The 12,386-nt window shown below is 44.2% G+C and overlaps 1 long non-coding RNA gene across 1 annotated transcript; it reads left to right on the forward strand.

Annotated features, from left to right (window-relative positions):
- Window positions 1-328: 328 nt before the first annotated feature.
- Window positions 329-11,345, forward strand: LOC124233643 (uncharacterized). The gene is made up of 4 exons (XR_006887110.1): window positions 329-640; window positions 815-873; window positions 8,865-8,942; window positions 11,208-11,345. It is a non-coding gene; the product is annotated as an uncharacterized LOC124233643 (long non-coding RNA).
- The last annotated feature ends 1,041 nt before the right edge of the window (window positions 11,346-12,386 follow it).

A 12,386-nucleotide genomic window follows, 5' to 3' on the forward strand; every position in this document is an offset into this window, starting at 1 on the left:
GTCTTTTTCCTCTCCCCGTTTCCTTCTTCCCCGCTCAGAGACTTCAGTGGTCAGCTCGGAGCCAGGGCTTTTGTGCAGTGCTAGATGCTACCGCAGATATTGTGGAAAAGCCAAGCTGTCACATACACTGTGGCCTCAAAACAGAGTCTGGGCCAGATCTGTCTGGAAGCTCAGGCCTATTGTGACTTTATATTAAAGCATTCCTTGTAGTCCCGAGTTAAGTATGACTCATCTGAACAGTGTCAAAGTCTAAGATTTCAACACCATGGGACTTCAGTGGTGGGGCAGAGGAAGTGAGAGCTAGAGTAGCAGGAAATGTGCTCAGAGAGGTAACAGGGAGCCAGGCCGTGCAGGGCCTCGTAGGCCACTAGAAATTCTTTGGCTTTTGCTGTACGTGAGATCTGAAGTCCCCGAAGGCTTGGCTTCTTAGAGGAGTGACAAGTTCTGAATTGCGTGTTGCTAGGAGCCCTGTGGCTGCTTGGTGGTGAGGAGGCTGGAGTTGGCCTCGGGGTGAAGCAGAGAGACCAGCTAAGAGGGCGCTGCCCAGAAATCCTGGTGACAGATGGTGGGCCCTGTGGGTGAAGCCTGTGTGCCCTTGTTGTCCTGCAGAGGGAACAATCAGGACGAGGAGGAGAACCAGGTGAGAGCAGTGCTGGGGCACTGAGGGAGGTCCACAGGGAGTGGGGGGCGCGGGGGCCCAGCGCAGTGGGCTGGAAGTGCTCCCGGGCTCAGGCCATCGCTGGCCGTTGTGAGTGCATCGGGGCAGCAATAGGTCACGACGGGAGTGTAGAGACCACGGCCTGTCCTTTCTCAGGTGTCAGCGTGAAGAAAATGAGAGCGCTGGGGAGAACGAAGGCAGGCTGTTTCCTTCAGGTATGTATTAGTAATCGCTGACAACTGTGGAGTGTGCACTCTGTGCTGGGGACTGTGCTGAGCACTTCACGTTCTGTACACGAGGAATCTGAGGCCAAAGGAGGTGGAGAACTCGCCTGAGTGCCCTAAGCCAAGGAGAGGCAGCAGTGGGATGTGGGCCTGAGCAGCCTGGCTCCTTCTTCGCTGCCCAGAAGCACAGGGTGGCGCTCAGTGGACAGAGCCTTGTGACCTGCTGTGTGGAGACACCCATCTTTCTGCTCCTTCCTCCCTTCACTCCAGAAACACTCCCAGAAAGAGGTATAGATCCTGGAGAGAGGCATTGCTTGATAGATCAGGAGGAATTCTGGGATGTGTGTGTGTGGCTGCAGGAGCTAGCTTTTCCTGGGCTTCTGCTCCTTGTAAGCTGAGATTCTCTACATTTACCTCTCACTCCAATGTTTGGGTCAGTGGTTTGCCTTGTGACATCATTTCTGTAATGTTTTTGTAAAGCATTGTTGATTTTTAGTTTGTTCATCTTTTTCTTGTTATGAGGATGAGAGTAATGACTTTCAAGCACCTTACTTGCTGGGGAGGAAACCTGGTTTTATGTTTGTGTAGGAGAATGTGCTGGTTTTTAGGAGATATATACTGAAAAACTTAGGAATAAAGTGTCATGAGATGGGAAAATGGCTTTGAAATGTTCAGCACAATGTTCACGGCAATATGTTAATGATTGTTGAGTCTAGATGGTGAATATTTGGGTGTTCATGGTACTATTTGTTCAATTTCTCTGTATATTTGAGGTTTTACATATCATTTTGAATTTTAAAATTGAGAGGAAAATAGGAATCTAATCAGTGCAGGAGCATGGAAGTTACTATTTCCCTAAGGGAAATTGTCAGCCTAGTGAGGTTTGACATCCTTGTCTGACAAGGCGAAAGCATCCAGAGCCATACAACATGGGGATTCCAGCCCTACCAGCAATAGTCTGGGCCTCTGGGTTGTTACAGCCTAATGGTTTGTAAGAACAGGAAGTAGACTTAATCTTGGGTGGAATTATAGCTGAGTTTCAAAGGCCCTGGGTCGTGTAGTGGACCTCAAGTTTTGAACTTGGTTTTCTTAGATCCTATGTAGTAATGACCCCAGGCATCTGGCAGAAGCAAAAGAAAATTCTCTCTGGAGGAAAGTGGTTGCATTCTAGGTCTCAAATTATTCTTATAAATATATTTTTAAACACAATGGACAGCAAGAGTACAAGGATAAGTAGACACAGAAAGAAACAAGACTCTGTGAATGCAAACCAGCCAAAACAGAATCACTTTGCCCAGTTTGAGAGGCACTTGCCAACAGGTTTTGTTTTAGTCCATTCAGGCTGTTCTAACAGAATATCATATAGTGGGTGGCTTATAAACAACACAAATTTATTTCTCATAGTTCTAGAGGCTGGGAAGTCCAAGATCAAGATGCCAGCACATTCAGTGTCTGGTGAGAGCCCACTTCCTGGTTCATACACAGAGGTCTTCTTGCTGTGTCTTCACTTGACAGAAGAGGAGAATTCTGGTCTCTTAAGCTCCCTATAAAGGCACTAATCTCGTTCATGAGGGCTCCACCCTCATGACCAAGTCACCTCCCAAAGGCCCCCACCTCCTAATACCAGCACATTAGGGGTTAGGATTTCAACATATGATTTTGAGGAGGACACAAACATTCTGTCCATAACAAGTTTGTTTTGTTTACTCTGTGGAGGACTTTTGCCACTGACTTTCTAGTTTCCTATTGTGGTCTGCTGCTCCACAGCAAGTAGTTTGCATAATCAGAGAAGGAATTACTTTGATGATTAAAGGCTGCTAAAACTGCAGATTTTTTTCTTTTTTGGAAGAAGATTAGCCCTGAGCTAACTACCGCCAGTCCTCCTCTTTTTGCTGAGGAAGCCTGGCCCTGAGCTAACATCCGTGCCCATCTTCCTCTACTTTACATGTGGGATGCCTACCACAGCATGGCGTGCCAACTGGTGCCATGTCTGCACCCGGGATCCGAACCCCGGGCCGCTCAGAAGCAGAACGTGCGCACTTAACCGCTGCGCCACCGGGTCGGCCCCAAAAATGCAGATTTTAAGTGGGTAAACATCAGGTGTATCTGAGCGGGTCATATTCCAGACCTAGCGAAATCCACTATTAAACAAATTATAAAGAAGGCAGAGGAGAAAAAGACATTAGGTAATAAACTTTGAATTGCATATTAATTATATGTTGATCATACATAATATTTACGACACCTAGAAAGCATCTCCAAAAGGCTTATGCTGTAATCACTGAATAGTACTGATTTTCTTAGTGCTTCCATCTGCAAGAAACATATCTCCAATACAAAATAAGATAAGCCTGTTTTAAAATTTTAAGTTATAGTTTAAGAAATATTATACTTACCAAAGGAACATTAATTTTTCCCTTTGTGTTAAATATGAAAAGATTTAGTCTTTTACCTAAAAAGAATTAATTTTATCAAAATGATTAATTCCAACCTTCATTTTAAAAGAAATATATGAGCCAACTAAGAGTGTAAAAAATCTAAATAATAAATGGTCAAGAAATTCTCTAAAGAACTGTTTTAATGAAATACATGTTTAATTAACATTTCGCTTTTTTTGAGCTTTCCAGGGTAGAAAAAGGAACAACAGTATGGAGACTAGCTGAGTTGGGAATTTAAAGCAGACAATGAGAACAATTATTGGATTTTAGAAATTGCATTGTGAATATAAAATTTTATCAACCCTTTGCTCTCGCCCTTTTAGGTATATTGAAAAAATGCTAAATAGAAAGAAGGAGGAAGCTTCAAAAGGCCTTTCAAATTTTTAATTGAGTATGAAAAAACATATCAATAAGAACTCTGCACTCAGTTTATTCTGTGACAATTCATTTCTGCTTCATGGAGATTTCTGACCAAATAGAGGAACTCTGTCTTTTGGGATTTCTTTTGGACTATAATCTAGTTTCGTTATTTCTTGTTGAAATTTATAAATGTGGGGTTTTTGTGCTATTTTGTATCCAATGGTTAATGATAATGTCCTGTTATATTATATATGGTTATACCAAAATGTTACTGGAAGATAAATCATGACAAGATTTTAAAAAATCAATTAAGAAATGAGAGGAGGAAAACATATTAGATGAAGATGACAAAAAGATAGAATGATTCTATAACAAGTAACTTATTCCAGGAAAGGTACAAGACCCATATGTGACAAGGGAGACAGAATTCTATTCACTTATTTCTACATTCATTTAACCAGTTTTTCTAGAGATCCAATCCCAAGTCAGGCGCTGTGATAAGTGCCTTACAACTCAGTGAAGCAAAAGCAAACATGGGTCCTGCTCTCCTGCAGCTGGCAGTCAATAGGAGTGCAAAGTTATTGACCACACGTTGATTCCAATGGGTGTAGAATTGCATACCCTGATACTTCTGCTTCCAACAAACTTGGAGTAACAGAGACTGGAGTTAATCTTTTCCATAAAACAATAAAAAATCCAGGTACAATATATAAAGTAATTATTTTCAGATATTTGTTAGACAGTATAGAACAGTGCGCCCTAACAGAGGGGAAACAAATAAGGTGAACCCCAGTTTGCCACATATTACTGGCATGAGAGGATTTCCAAACTGCAGTGTCAAGACGGGCAACCAAGTAGAGCCCAGTATTTCCTTTGAGGTGAGGAGACGGACCTGGGAGTCTAGGGAGGACGAAGAGACTAGAATACGTAGGGCAGAGCACTGGAGAGGAGACGGCTACATGGAGAGGCAGAGCTTTGACGATGTGCCGAGGGTTCCTGTTGAGTTTTCAGTTGAGCACTGAGTAGGACGTGCATGTGAGACAGTTAAGTGTGGTTGGTAAAATAACCACCCAAAAGGAACAGTAGTAACGATCCACAGGTCTCACACTGGCAGGAGGTGTTATTAGGGCTTCCAAGGGGAGTCCTGGGGGCTGGTTCAGCTGAGAAAGAGGGTGTGGGAAGGCCCCTGGAAGGGAATGAAGGCTAGTGTTTCAGGGGGACTTCCACACTCTACTGAATCCTCAGCTCTATGCTCCAGTGTCCTTCACTGAATCCCAGTAGCAAACCTGATCCCTATTTCTCAGTCACTGGATGCTCAAAGGAGTGCAGTTTGTGTTGAGCCAAGAGAAAATCCTGGGGTATTTGGAAAACTGCTTACCAGGCACCCTGGTAGGCCCTGTTCTAGAGATTTTATTATGAACCTGCCGGAGACTTGTGTCTTCCTACAAGGCCGTGGTCTGTATGTGAGGAAGGATTCAGGCTCACATTCCACCAACAAGCAGTGGAGTGAACCTGAGAAAGTATACTGCTTGCTGACTCCAGAATTGCTGAAGTGCATTATGATAGCAAATGCGCAGTTTGAATTCAGGGCCATCTAATATCCAACCTTTGACCACAGTTCACTTACCAATGGTCATACAGCTCCAAGGTCACACAGACAAGATTGAAACCCAGACAGAAGTCACCAGAAAATTTTTGTCTGCAGGAAAATGAAACCCTATTCATGATTTGGTATTGGCTAACCTGAGAACTCCAGGCTCAGTTCCTGCTGCCATCAGCCAGTCATTTAGGTTGACTCACACCTAGTATTCAGTCTCTGAAACTTTTTTTTTGGTGAGGAAGATTGTCCCTGAGCTAACATTCCTCTATTTTGTATGTGGGACGCCACCAAAGCATGGCTTGATGAGCGATGTATATGTCTGCCCCCAGGATCCAAACCCATATACCCTGTGCTGCCAAAGTGGAGTGCACAAACTTAATCACTATGCCATCGGGCCAGCCCCTGAAACTTTTGCAATGGTTCCGCTTTCCATTACACAGCTGCCAGAGTCAATCTGTTCAGGCGAGTTTGGGGGAAGACCAGCAGGAGGGTTCACGAGAGCTGTAGGAGGTCCTTTCCTAAGGCTGCCCTGGCATACTAGGGGCTTTGGGTCTACGCAATGGCTCATGTCTGGGAATTGTGAGTGAGAATAATCCCAGGGCAAGGTACACTTATGTCCTTGTACAGTTAACTTATAATTTGCACCTGGCTATATTGGGCTGGCAGGGAAACATGGGACCAGTAGCGTTAGGTCCCTGTCGAGATACAGTGGGTTAGCACTTCCATATATTATTTTGGAGTGGGGATTCAACCCATAATACCTGTTTTAATTTATATAGGGCTGTATTAACTATTTTGTGTGGGATGGAAGGTCCAAGGGGTGCCATTTTGTAAAGCCAATTGTGCCAAAGACTTAATTTTAATGTGTGATTCATTGAATCGGAACATCCATGCCCATTATAGCATATTTTAGGCTAATGGGCATTTGACTATGGGGGAATTTATACAAGGCAACAGTTCTGACAGTGAGGCACATATGTTTGTCCTCTTATTTCATGTTTAGTAACTCTCTCCTAAGTGTATAATAGGTATCTTTTTAAATTTTAATGAAGATCCTGAGGTATAAGTGTATTTGTTCCCTAAGCCCAGTACTGATTAAGGCCATGAAAGTTTGCCGGTTGGTGGATTTAAACAGAAGCCAAAGTTAATTCAGAACCCGTGTTGTAGAAGAGAGAAAGCCGATTAGCATAATCTATTCAGCTTGTTGTATAAGCTCTTTTAGTAAATTTTGGATTTCCAGTTGGGTAAAACTGTGAACCTCTTGTTTGGTTTTTGTCCCCCTCATCCAGGTTTTTGTTTTTCCAGGAGTTACTGGATATACTTTCAGGCTGCTCTCTATGCTGCTCAACCCAAAATCTGGTTTAGATACCAAGACTGACAATGCCATACGTGCACTGAGGCAGTATTAACAGGACTATTACTCACATACTGAGGCTTTCTGAGGAGAGCAGGGCAGTCTCCCCAGGTTGGTCGGAAAATGGCTTGAGAGAACTGGGAAAGGAGATTGGCTTTGGGGCTTTATTGTGTGTAGGAGATGGAGCTGGGGTGAGGGATTTTACTTCGACTGGGTGGGGCTGGCATGGTTTGAACTTCTGGCCTGCATCAAAGGCAGGAAGCTTTCTTATCAGCTTACCCACATGTAGGGAAGAAGGAAGAGGGGTAGCAGGGCTTGAAATCTGTCAGCAAACATCAAAACTGGAGTAAAGCACTTTATTATAGACTTTGCCTTGACAAATTATGGGTAGGAACAATTGTAACCTTCAGTTTACAGATAAAGAAATGTGGCTAAGATAAATCAATACACACGGCCCACATACTCACAGCTTGTGTCAGCACTGGGGTTTGGACACACATTTACTTTGTGTCAGTGCTTGTGTTACTAACCCAACAGGGTAAACTGGGAAAATGTGCTCTAACAACAAGTTGATTTCCAAAGTAAGAGAGCAGAATGTTTTTATTATGTCAGGATCCTTATAAATTAATGATAAATGTCATACCAGTTATATGCAGTATATAATTACCCTTTAAATTTCAGGGTGTTGCTGCTGGTATAGTCACTCTTGCTCCAATTGGACATGAAACTCACCTTTACATCAGTGCCCCGTGCTGCATTAATAGAAATGTATTTTCTTGCCTGAGGACACACACATACCTCTCTGCCACCAACAACACTGTGGGCAGAGGCTGCAGGTCAGTGTGTCTGTAGACTATGCAATCTCATGGTTTTGTCCCTGCTTAGGGTAACGACTCCCTGAGCACCACCAGTATCACTAGCAGCAGCACCTCGAGCCCAGATGCCCAGACTGGCGCCCATCTGGGTCACAGGCAGACCTCGGGATCCCCAGTCCCTGTGAGAACTGGAATTGAGCTCAGGCATGGCTGCAAGGGTAGTTGTCCTACTTCTCTGGGCATATGGAGCAGGCTGAATAATTCAGCTAAAGTTCTCAAGACCAGATTCTGGCAGAACTTCCAGGGACACAAATGGAACATCCTCTTTTGAGTGAACACAAGTAATTGCACAGCCGAGGGCCTGACCATCAGCCATGGTGTGGAGACCAGCTTGAGACTCAGGAGCCCTGCCCCTTCTGATACTGTGAGGATCACGAGCTTTGCCTTAGCCCAAGACCTCTTCTTTGGAAATGGGACGGAGAGGAGGGAGCTGTGCCACTGGGGAGGTGAACTCCGAAGGGATTGAATATGTATCCAACTGAGACTGCTGAAACCAGAGAGGTTGGCTGAGATGACCACAATGATGAATGCTAAGGTCATCTGAGCACTACCTGCCTGCTAGACGCTGTTCTGAGTGCTTTAGCAGTATCTTCTCATTTAATCCTCACAAACTCCTAAGGGAAGGAAGTATTGTTGTCATCCCCACTTTACAAAGGGGGAACCTTTGGATCAGGGAGGTTAAAAGACTTGCCCAGGGTCACACAGAACTGAGAGTGGAAATCAAACCACCTGTCTCTTGAGCCTGTGTTCCTAACCACTTCTGCATGTTATGTATTTTTACCACTTTGGACAAATGACAGTTCTCACCCTCCCATTACCCAGCAGGGTTGGAGTTCATTAGTTCAATTAGTTTGCTGATGGCAGATAAAGATGCCACATTATCTTGGTTTATCAGGATGTTTTCTCTCCCATCCTACTGAGCAGACACTGTTCCTGCAGGAGCAGCAACTGACCTGGAAGGGAAGGCAACGAGGGAAAGGAAAAGTTCCATCTCTCCTCCTCCCACTCTTTCCCTGAGTCCCAGGGCCTGATTGGTTAAGCACCAAGAGAAGTGATGACAACTCACAATGTCGTTCAGAACCTAGTAATCACATCCCTTCACAGGATCCGAGCATGGCCACAACCATGTGGGTTACTCCATGTTCAGAGCTGAATACGGTGAGTGAGAGGTGCTGGAAGAGGGGGCACATACTACCTATGTTTGGGTACCATCTCCACAGCTGTTCCCTGGATAGGATACTCAGCTAGCTTGGCCTCAGAGCTCTTCCTTGGCTCGAGCAAAATCCCTCCACTCCAACTTCTCCTGTGGGAGGAGTTACCAAAATGTCCTCACAGTGTTTTCTGTGTTTCAACAGGTCCACTGGGCGACGGACAGTGATTGTGGCCTCAAGATCCAATCACTCAGAGAGAGGTGCGAGGGAACTCAGCTCCCGGTAGGAGTTTCTGCTCTTTCCCCATCTCTGCATCCAGCCTTGGCCACAGTTCTGAGATTACTACATTTATAATACACAGTACACATAAACGGGGTGTTTAATTGTAGAAATTTCTGCTGAGTGGTCGTACTTCTCATGCCGTATTACCTTGCGAGTCTCTGATATGGAACAACTATAGAGTTAACATTGAAGTGTGACCCGTGTGTGTATTGTCTAGAGGTAGGACATGGATTCTGACGGGATGTCAGAGGGATAATGGCGAGGACAGGGCTTTGTGTGCTTTATGGAGCTGTTCCCCTGAGGAACTAAAATGACTGTTATGAGGAGATGTGACTTGGCCCCGCGCTGGCTGCCCCCTCAGTCCCACATAACCACTGAGGAAATTGAGGCACAGGTGCCTGTAAGAGGGACCCAGGCCACACGCCCTTCCTTGGATGGCAGGGAAGGCTCAGTCACCCAGGTTTCCTCCCATCCCATAGAGAACCATGGAAAGACACTGAGATATGTGTTCAGTGTTCAACCAAATGGAAGGACGAAGATTTTTTCCTTGCCTTCCACAAGGATCAAGAGGAGGCATCCTGAAGGGGTGGGGGCTGGGGCGCTGAAGCCAGACAAATTGGGTTCATATCCAGGTTCTGCCACATACCAGCTATGTGACCTGGGGCCAGTTACATACTTTTCCTGTGCCTCAGTTCCCTGTCCTGGATAAGTGGGCGTGGCAGTGGCCCCAACAAGCTGTTAGAGGTCCACTGAGCTGCAGGATGTAAAGTTCTTGGGGAAGTGCCTGGAGGCAGAACCCCTGAGCAGAGGTCTGGTATTGCTGGTGGTGTTACTTTGTTGTTACTATATGTACTCCTGGGAAGAAGGGGAGGCCTAGGGAGCCTAAGAGACTGGAGAAGAGGTGTCATCACCTCCTCTTTCCCTCCCGAATGAGAACCTCTTACAGTCACAGACAGGGCAGAGACCCTGCCCTGGCTACGTCTGCTCTCTTGCTTGGAACTCCACTTATAGGCTGGTTCACTTTTCGTTTGTTTGGGGCTTTGGGTACCTTTCTTCTGAGCTCCCTTCCCTGGAGGACAGAGGCTGTGCCTGGGTCAACCTGCCTTGGTGTTTGTACCTCTCTGTGTTTCAAATCTATGCTTCTGAGGAATCTTGGTTTATTGAGAGAATTTGACAGAATTGACTTACACATATTTTTACATTCTTGTTTTAGAAAATAGAAGTAAGAATTACATTTATAGAGATCAACTGATAATCCCCCTTCCTTTGCTAGACTCCACCATCTTACACCCCTACACCAGAAGAGATGCCTTAGCAGTTTTTGTAAAGTTTTCCGATCTTATTCTTTGCATTTACTTTTATCGCTATGGATGACTCTGTGAAGAAAGACAAATGGGATGATAAGATACATACTGGTTTCAAGTTTCTTTCTTCAGTTACCATTTCTTAGAGGTCATTTCCATGTCAGTACATAGAGAACCCCTTCATCTCTTTCAATAGCTGCATTTTATGTCATATTATTCATATATTTGTAATTCATTTAAATAAGGAAATTGGAAAAAATGCCTTTTTCTTCTTAAGTGAATGTCTCTTTAGAATAACCAAGTCAATCACCGAAATATTTTACAAAAAAGTAAGATTGGACACAAGTGAAACATACAAAAGAAGATATTATATACTTCTTTAAGAATAAAATGTGAAATAATAGAAATAATAAATTTAGTTCACACTGTCCACAAAACAGTTGTGAATTTCTTTTTTAAAAATAGAGGGAAAAATGCATGAAACCTTTTTATGAGTTTCCTGTTTTGACACTAAAAATACCAATTCATCCTGGATAGGAAAATTAATTATTGTAATCTTATGAATGCTTCCCAAAATAAATCTCCGAATTCAGGCATGAACCTTAACAGGATTTTGCCATGAAGTAAAATGAGCTGATTATTCAATAAAACAGAGGAGAACATATGTAAGAGTAGCCATGATAGTGACATTGCCCTCCAACGTAGGAAAATCTAAACTATCGATTTAGCAATTAAAATAGGAGTGGAAAATACATTAATGGAACAGAGCAGAGATTCTCAACACAGACTCATGCAAATAACAGAATGAAAGAAATGATAAAGTTGGCATTTCAAGTCCACTGATGTGCAAAAGCAACCTCTTATATCAATGCTGGAAACAGATGTGATTATGTTGGGGAGGTAGCAGGGGGAAGAGTGGCCTGGATACACTGGATTAAGTGAGGTTCATCTTCTTTTTCAGGCTTTTTCAGTTGTGCCCTCTTCCTGAATCCATCTGTGGTGTCAACCAGTCATGGATGCAGGAGACTCTGAACTTAAGCCCAGCAGCACCACACCAAGCATCAGGAAGAAGACAGATGAATACCTAAAACCCACCGTGGTTTCCAAAAACGTGGTGAGCTTTTTACTCGGTAGGCAGCTGGGAAGGCACAGAAGTGATGTGGATCTGTCAAAGTGGCTGTGGATGCTGACAAGAGACATGCCAGGGTGGAGGTGGCCTTTGCCAAAAAATCATGTGACTTACCTGCTTATGCCTGCCAATAATTTTGGAAAATGCAAAAAAAGAAATGTTTAAAATAAACTTCTGCCTTATCTCAGCTGTTAAAATAAAAGCTGTGTATTCAGTCCTTTTTGTCTGATGTGTTTTTATGGCCATACATCTTTCCTGGGCTGCCCTGGAGAGGGGAGCCCATTCCTTCTGACATTCTGTGCAAGAGCTCTCAGACTCTGGGAGCTGGTGAGATCACACCTCATATCAGATTTCTTCCACCTTAGTCTGAAGAACAGGAAGGGGATAGTTATGAAGTATTAGGTCGCTCCAAGATGCCAGACTCCTCTCCCTAGTCGCTTTGGAGAGACCTACACTGTGTTCCCCTCTAAAATCTAGTCGCTTCCCCTGGTGAGGAGACATTGAGAACAGACCCTGAGTGGGTGGGAGGTTTAAGATGCCTGCCTTTTTATTATTCTGATGCTCATGAGAGTGTCATTTAGAAACTGCAGCACTGTGTCTTGGCTATTCTATTTAATATTAAATAATCAGAGCACAAAGCATTTTATTTTTTTCTTTTTCTTTTTTTTATGAGGAAGATTCGCCCTGAGCTAACATCTGTTGCCAATCTTCCTCTTTTTGCTTGAGGAAGGTTGTTGTTGAGCTAACGTCTGTGCCGATATTCCTCTATATCATGTGGGATCCTGCCACAGCACGGTTTGATGAGTGCTGCTAAGACTGCACCCGAGTTCTGAACCTGCAAACCCCAGACCACGGAAGTGGAGCATGCAAGCTTAACCACTACTCGACCAGGTCAGCCCCAAGGCATTTTAATGCGGGAACATCATACCTTCAGGGCCTTCTAAAGGGAATCTCTTCTCACTGTCCCCAAACAAGTGGAATCCCCAGGGCCCCTTATTTGAGCCACGTGAA

Source organism: Equus quagga, unplaced genomic scaffold (assembly GCF_021613505.1).
Source record: "Equus quagga isolate Etosha38 unplaced genomic scaffold, UCLA_HA_Equagga_1.0 208637_RagTag, whole genome shotgun sequence".
NCBI lineage: Eukaryota > Metazoa > Chordata > Mammalia > Perissodactyla > Equidae > Equus > Equus quagga.